The sequence below is a fragment of the Chenopodium album genome, chromosome 8 (assembly GCF_948465745.1).
Source record: "Chenopodium album chromosome 8, dcCheAlbu1.1, whole genome shotgun sequence".
NCBI classification, from domain to species: domain Eukaryota; kingdom Viridiplantae; phylum Streptophyta; class Magnoliopsida; order Caryophyllales; family Amaranthaceae; genus Chenopodium; species Chenopodium album.
Window position 1 is genome coordinate 21,253,651 of NC_137841.1, and position 6,993 is coordinate 21,260,643.

Genomic DNA, 6,993 nt, shown 5'->3' on the forward strand with positions numbered 1-6,993 from the left:
GGGCTTTATTGGATCGACCACGGAAGCTAGAAGGACACGACCACTTTTGGAGCCCAAGACCGGTGAGAGCCGGTGATTAAGGGCTCGATAATCGGGATACCGAGGTATATGGACCGAGTGATCAAGACCCTAAGTGGATATCCGGATTGGGCGGAAGAAATAAGCCCAATCGAAGCTCCGCACCTCGAGGTGAAGCAAGGGCCCGATCGAGCAAGGCGCGCAAGAGGTGTGCTGGTGCGTGGCCAAAGGCGCGCCCGATCGGGTGAGCTGCTAGCTCGATCGGGCGCGGCTGTGAGAAGAGCAGTGCGAGAAAAAAGGCGCGCCCGATCGGGCGGCCTCTAGCCCGATCGGGCGCGTGTTTCTGGAAAGGCTCTTTTGTCGAGCAATTAGTTTCTAATTAGGAGTTGTTTTAGTTTTGTTTAAGTACGTTTTTAGGACGATTAATTTGACGGACCTTCTTTTTTAGACTTTCTCTCTCTACTTAGTATTTTTCTCTCTCCTAAATTCTCTCTCTAAACCTTTGTTCTTAATTCTTTCATTAATTCCAGATTTATTTTGGTAACGATTTCTTTTCCCTTAATCTTAGTTATTTATTTTATTCCTTTCATTATGATTTATTTTATTACCTTGATTAGTTTAGTTTTTAATATGTGTGAGTAGTTTAATTTCTAGGGTTTATGGGGATCTAATAATTAATATGAAGGGGTAAATTATTGTTGTTGATTATCAATGCTAGATTAATTTCCTATTGATTGATTTAATGCTCTGTGACTAGATTAGGCCTATCTTTTATGCATGAGTTTGACAATATTGATTCAAGAATCGAGAGATGAGAATTAATGTTTAGGTCTAGTTTCAATAGGCAAGTTAATTTATAAATGGTTAAGTCAAGATTCGAGAGATGAGATTTAATACCGGTAAATTAATTGTGTGATTGTAATACGTAGCGAGAGCCCTTTACAATCTGGTTAATTGATGCATTGATGATTGACTATTATTGATTATTGGTATTGCATGATAATTTCTTATTGGATTGTTTTAATTTTTTACAATTGCGGCTTGTAAAAGTATAGCAATATTAAATTGATGAATCGAGCAGATGTTAATTTGATATTAAAGGCTATTTTCAATAAGAACTTAGATCTAGTAAATTGCGAGAGCCTGTTAGATCTATGTTGATTAATAAATTGCGAGAGCCTGTTAATCATGTTATTTATGCAATGTCAATGATTGGTTACTATGTTTTACCCTGGAGTATTATTTATTGGTGAACCTATGCCCTAGATCCTTTCATATATTGTTTTCTTCCTATTCTCAACCTTAGTAGTTTAGTTTCTTACTTAATTATAAATATTGGTTACTTAAATAATTTAGATTATAATAATTAATTAGAATTAAAAAGGCCTGTTTCCCTGTGGAGATCGACCCTACTTCCCTATCTACTGTAGTTAGTGATTTAGGTAATTATTTTTGATTAGGGGATACGACTTTACCCTGTCAAAATTTGGCGCCGTTGCCGGGGAAACGATTTTATTTTTATTTCCGATTGTTTTTGTAGTCTAGATTATTTCTCTTTTGTCTCAGAGAGCGTCAGTTCTCTAAGACAAATCTCATATTTGCTTCTAGTTTTTGATTATGCCCAGGTGTTCCAGATCAGGTTACATCCCATTCGATCCTGAGATCGAACGTTCCTTCCATAGACAGAAAAACTTCTACAAGCAAATCCTGGCGGATTCTGGTGATAATAACAATAATCACCGCGATCCTCCAACTGATTCCAGCGATTTAGAGGCATCATCAGACGCAGAATCAGAGATGACGGCTCCAAAGAAGCTTAGTGATTATTCACAACCAAAGCTTACGGATTTTCCACATCTCACCCCTACTCCAGCTCTTGATGGGGTTCAATTTGAAATTAAACCTCAATTTATAACGATGATAGAGAGGAAGCAATTCAGTGGAACCAAGGGTGAAGACCCGAATCTTCACATTACCGACTATTGTCAATATTGCAACACCATCAGGCAAGCTGGGGTCACTCAAGACTAAATCAGGGAGATTCTCTTTCCCTTCTCTTTAACTGGAAAAGCTAAATTGTGGTTTAATGGCTTAAATAGAACTACACTTGGTATAACTGACTGGGAAACTCTTGTTTTGAATTTCTATAACAAGTATTATCTTGCAGAGAGAACAGCAGTATTACAGAGTGCGATTCAGAACTTTGCCCAAGAAGCCGATGAGTCTTTATATGAGGCTTGGGAGAGGTTCAAGGACTTACAAAGAGAATGCCCTCACCATAATTTAGCACAATGGCAGTTAATCCAAGCCTTTTATAACGGCATTGGAAATTCCTCTAGAATAATCTTAGACTCTGCAGCTAGTGGGAGATTTATGAATCTTAATGTTGATGATGCAGGTCAGGTTATTGAAGATATGGCGATACACAATTCCCAATATGGGAATCCTAGAGGATTTGCTAACAAGGGGAAGCATAGTGTCGACTATGTATCCTTTTTGCAAGCTCAACTGACCTCTATTTGCCAAAAATTAGATAATCTGAGTACTGCTAATGTAGCCAATGTTTCTGCAATTAATAATAATTCTAATGAGGTTTTCTGTGAAAATTGTGGTATTGTAGGTCACTGGGAGCAGGATTGCAGGAGTTCCGTGGAGCAAGTTAATGCCTTCCAAGCTTATAGGCAGAATAACCCATACTCCAACACTTACAATCCTGGGTATCGGAATCATCCATACCTTTCCTACCGGAGCACTAATGTTCAAAATCCACCACCACAAGAACCACAGGCGCCACAGCAACAGAAGCAAAAATATTATCATCCCAATGCTAGCTAGAAGAACCAACCACAACAACCCCCTCATCTTCCGATCCTTCTCTGGCGGAAATTAGAGCAATGTTGGACAATATGCAAAAGCACATGGAGAGCAGAGATGCGACAATTGATCAAATTCTAGCGCATAATAAAATTGTAGATAATGAAATTACGCAACTCTCCGCTACTCTACAAGCCCTCCAACAGGGAGCCCTGCCGGCACAGCCGACTAGGCCTACGGATCAAGCATTTGCAATTACTCTACGGAGTGGTTCAAACTATGAAGGGCCCTCTATGCCCAGAGTTGATGAACCTGTTTTATTAAATACTGCTAATCTTGATTCCATTAAACCAGACAATGTATTTGATAGCCTTGCAGGGCTAAAGGATAATACTAACATATCTAATTCTACATTGCAGGGTAAAACTCCAGAGAAGGTGGCTACTCCAGACAAAGATAAGAATGCTCCAAAGCCAATCATCAAACTTCCTTTCCCCAATCGTCAATTAAAGACAAACTTGGATAAGCAGTTTGGTAAGTTCCTGGAGGTGGTAAAAGATTTGAAGGTAACAGTCCCCTTTACTGAATTAATCACACAAATCCCCTCATATGCAAAATTTATGAAAGAAATTTTGACGAGAAAAAGGTCTATTAGTGAGGTAGAGACAGTAGCTTTCACTGCAGAGTGTAGTGCTGTACTTCAAAATAAGTCTCCACCTAAATTATAAGATCCGGGTAGCTTTTCTATCCCTTATCATATTGGCAATATCTTGATTGATAATGCATTATGTGATTTGGGTGCTAGTGTTAGCGTCATGCCATTATCTGTGTGTTCCAAGTTGAATATGGGTAAGTTAAAAGCTACCAATATAACTCTACAAATGGCCGATCGTTCTTTTAAATACCCCTTAGGTGTTTTAGAGGATGTCCCCGTTAGAGTAGGTAAATTTTATATACCTGTGGATTTTTTTGTTCTTGACATGGCTGAGGATATGCAAACCCCAATTATTTTGGGTAGACCATTCCTTAACACTGCAGGAGCAGTTATAGATGTAAGAAGTGGTAAGTTAACACTATCAGTAGGGGACGATAAAGTGGTCTTTAATCTGAATAATGCCCCTAAAAGCTCCATGACTGAGGAGAAATGTTTCAGTGTTAATGTGGTTGTAAATTATTCTAATAAGCCCCAAGCTCTTGAAAAAGATCCCTTGGAGGCGGTATCTTGTGTTGCATCCTTTTCAGATGAGATAGACAAATGGAAGAAGGAAGTCGATGCAATAGAAAGAGCACTCTACAATGTTGTTCTTGGTTTCGAGGATGAACAAGTTGAACCGATCGAGCAAGTTGTGCAAATCGAGCCTACGGTAAATGTTCCGCCAGATCGAGTTGCAAGTGTTGAACGCAATGACAATTTGAAGCAACATTCGATCGAAGAAGGGTTTTTAGTGCGTAGCATTGAAGATCCCCCAGTCCAAGTAAAGGAGGATCCACCAGATAAGGCGACTTGGCGTCCCACAGGTTATGTCAGGAAGCCGCATCGCAGCCTAAACATCGCTAGACCGGGTGAGAAACCACCCGATCAAGCGTTAGACCAAGGGTCCTAGAAATTGTACTTGGTAAGAAGGTCGTGCGGGACCTAGATAAACCAGCGCTTTGCGGGAGGCAACCCGTATTTCACGCTTTCTAGATTAGTTTTCCTTTTCCTTATTTTTGTTTTTTTTAGAGAGGCGAGGAGAGTGATATTTCACCAGTTTTCAGTGTTGTTGCACAGGTATGAATTTGACAGGTATAAAGACTTAGAAAAATCTGAAGAAGAAAAGAAATCGGAGAAAAAGGGCTGCTCGGGCCCGATCGGGCGCGCAAGCAACCCAGATTTCAGCCTTTAAGTTGCCCGATAGGGCGTGGCTGCCCAATCGGGCACGAGAGGAGAGCTAGAATTGATCTTTCTTTTCGTCCGATCGGGCGAAGCCGCCCTATCGGGCGCGCAAGTTCAGTAAGAAAGTCGAGCAAATTCCGCCCGATCGGGCGCAAATCGAGTGAGAAGGAAAAGATATATCGGGCGAATAAGGGGCGAAAATTCTCTTCGCGTTCGCGCCCGATCGGGCGGAGCTCGCCCGATCGGGCGCGCAACTTCAGTTCTGGAGATTCGCACATTCGCCCGATCGGGCGAGGATCGCCCGATCGGGCGCGCCATTTGCCCGTCCCCCTTTTACTTTCTTTTCTCTTCTTTCTTTCCTCACTTTCTCCTTATTTCATCTTCTTCATTTCACTTTCTCTCTCTAAAACCTCCATTTTCAAACCAAAAAGCTTCACTTCAATCCAAGATCTCCTCCAATTCTTCCATCCAAACTAAAAAATTCTTACATATTCCATCTCCCCTCATCCTCCTCTACAATTTACACTAATTTTCCCCTATTTTCTCTCAAATTTTCTCAAACCCTAAGAGAGAGAAACCTCTAATTTGCCACTATTTTACAAGAAAATGGCCTTAAAGCGTTCAAGGAACCAAAGGGGTGAGAGCTCAAGGGCACCACAACCAACAATCAACCCGGATCTTCAAATTCCGGGATGGGAGGAGGTTGTCATTACCTCGGAGGAGCAACGGGTTAGGATGGTCAACCTCATCGATCGTCAGGTAATCTCTACCCGTTTTATTCATCATCCCACATTAGTTAGGTTAGGCCTAGATAAATATGTGGAAAAATTATTCAAAGGTATAGGCATGAGTGGTTTTTTTCAAATGTGCCATGATACATATGACTATTTAACATTGGAATTTATCTCAAGTTTTAATGTTATTAAAATGAATGCACTAATCACTCATGTACAATTCCGATTATTAAACAACGATGTGAGACTAACTCTTAAAGAATTTGGAAAGTTGTTTGATTTAAAATTGGATAAACCTATTGAGCTCTCTCAAGACCACACCGCCGTGGTCTATAAGAGGCTAACTGGGGAGGATTTAGTGAACCTCCAGCATGCCAAAGGGACGTGGATTCAACATCCCGTCCCAAAACTTTGGCAAAGATTTGCCGGCCTCACTATTTTTGGGAGGCATGAACCGACAAATGTTAGGAGAGATGAATTGGAACTATTGTCATCCTTTATACTTCCCACTACTGAAAAATTGAACATACCCCATAGGATAGCCAATCACTTCCAAAGGGCGGCCAATGCGGCCGAGGCTAGTAGGTCTAGGGCACCTATTTACTTTGGGGGGTTAGTGACCCACATTGCTAGGAAACACCTAGGTTGAAACCCCGATGGGCATAGGAAAGTTGTGGGATCGAACCTAATGGACCTACCCTATTTAGGGAGTTTGAACTGGGTGCAACCTGTGGGGAGAGATACTTGGTGGATTGTCCACCGACAATCGGGTAGGAGAGACCAAGCCTTTACCTTACCCAACCCCGCCTTGACCAAATTTGAGAGGGGGAAGCCCTCTTATACTTTCGAGATAAATGGTCAAGGTGAGGTTCAACCACCTCACCCCTCACCACAACCCCACCAATCCCCCATTCACCACTCACCACTCACCACACTACCAACCACCCCCACCTTTCACCTATGGCATGCCCACTTCCTCGGTCGATTACAATGTCGACCCCAATGCCCCATATGACTTTTCGGCTTTTAGGAGCCAATTAGACCGCATTGAGACGGGGCAAGGGGGAGTTGAGGGCATGATGCAAAACCTAGACTCTAGGTTAAGCACCTTAGATGGGCGGGTTGGTCTTATAGAGAGGAACCTAGGGAGGGGCCTTTACCCCATGTATGATGATTACGCCCGTCGGGGGGCTATTCCTCCCAATTCACTTACTCCCGATTGGTTCCAATACCCCCAAGGAGGGTATTCTCACCCCGGTGCGTATGGTACTTACGTGGACTACTCTTCGGTCCACGGATATGGGGGTGATGCTCCTTATGGGGGTATGGGTGGGAATGTAGACCCTAACTACTATGCAGGTGGTTCGGGGTATGGAGGTGGTGGCTCTAGCCATGGAGGAGCTGGTTCTAGCCACGGCGGGGGCTATTCAAGGATGGATGAGGATGAGGAGTAGGCTACTCTCCCAAGTCAATGAGGGCATTGCTTGATTTGGCTTGGGGGGTGTTCTTTCACTTGGTAATTCTCTTCCTTTTCTCTCTTTATTTGCTTTC

The 6,993-nt window shown here is 42.4% G+C and overlaps 1 non-coding gene across 1 annotated transcript; it reads right to left on the minus strand.

Annotated features, from left to right (window-relative positions):
• Positions 1 to 2,195: 2,195 nt before the first annotated feature.
• On the minus strand, positions 2,196 to 2,303 carry LOC145556950 (small nucleolar RNA R71). The gene has a single exon (XR_014092040.1). It is a non-coding gene; the product is annotated as a small nucleolar RNA R71 (small nucleolar RNA).
• Positions 2,304 to 6,993: the final 4,690 nt, after the last annotated feature.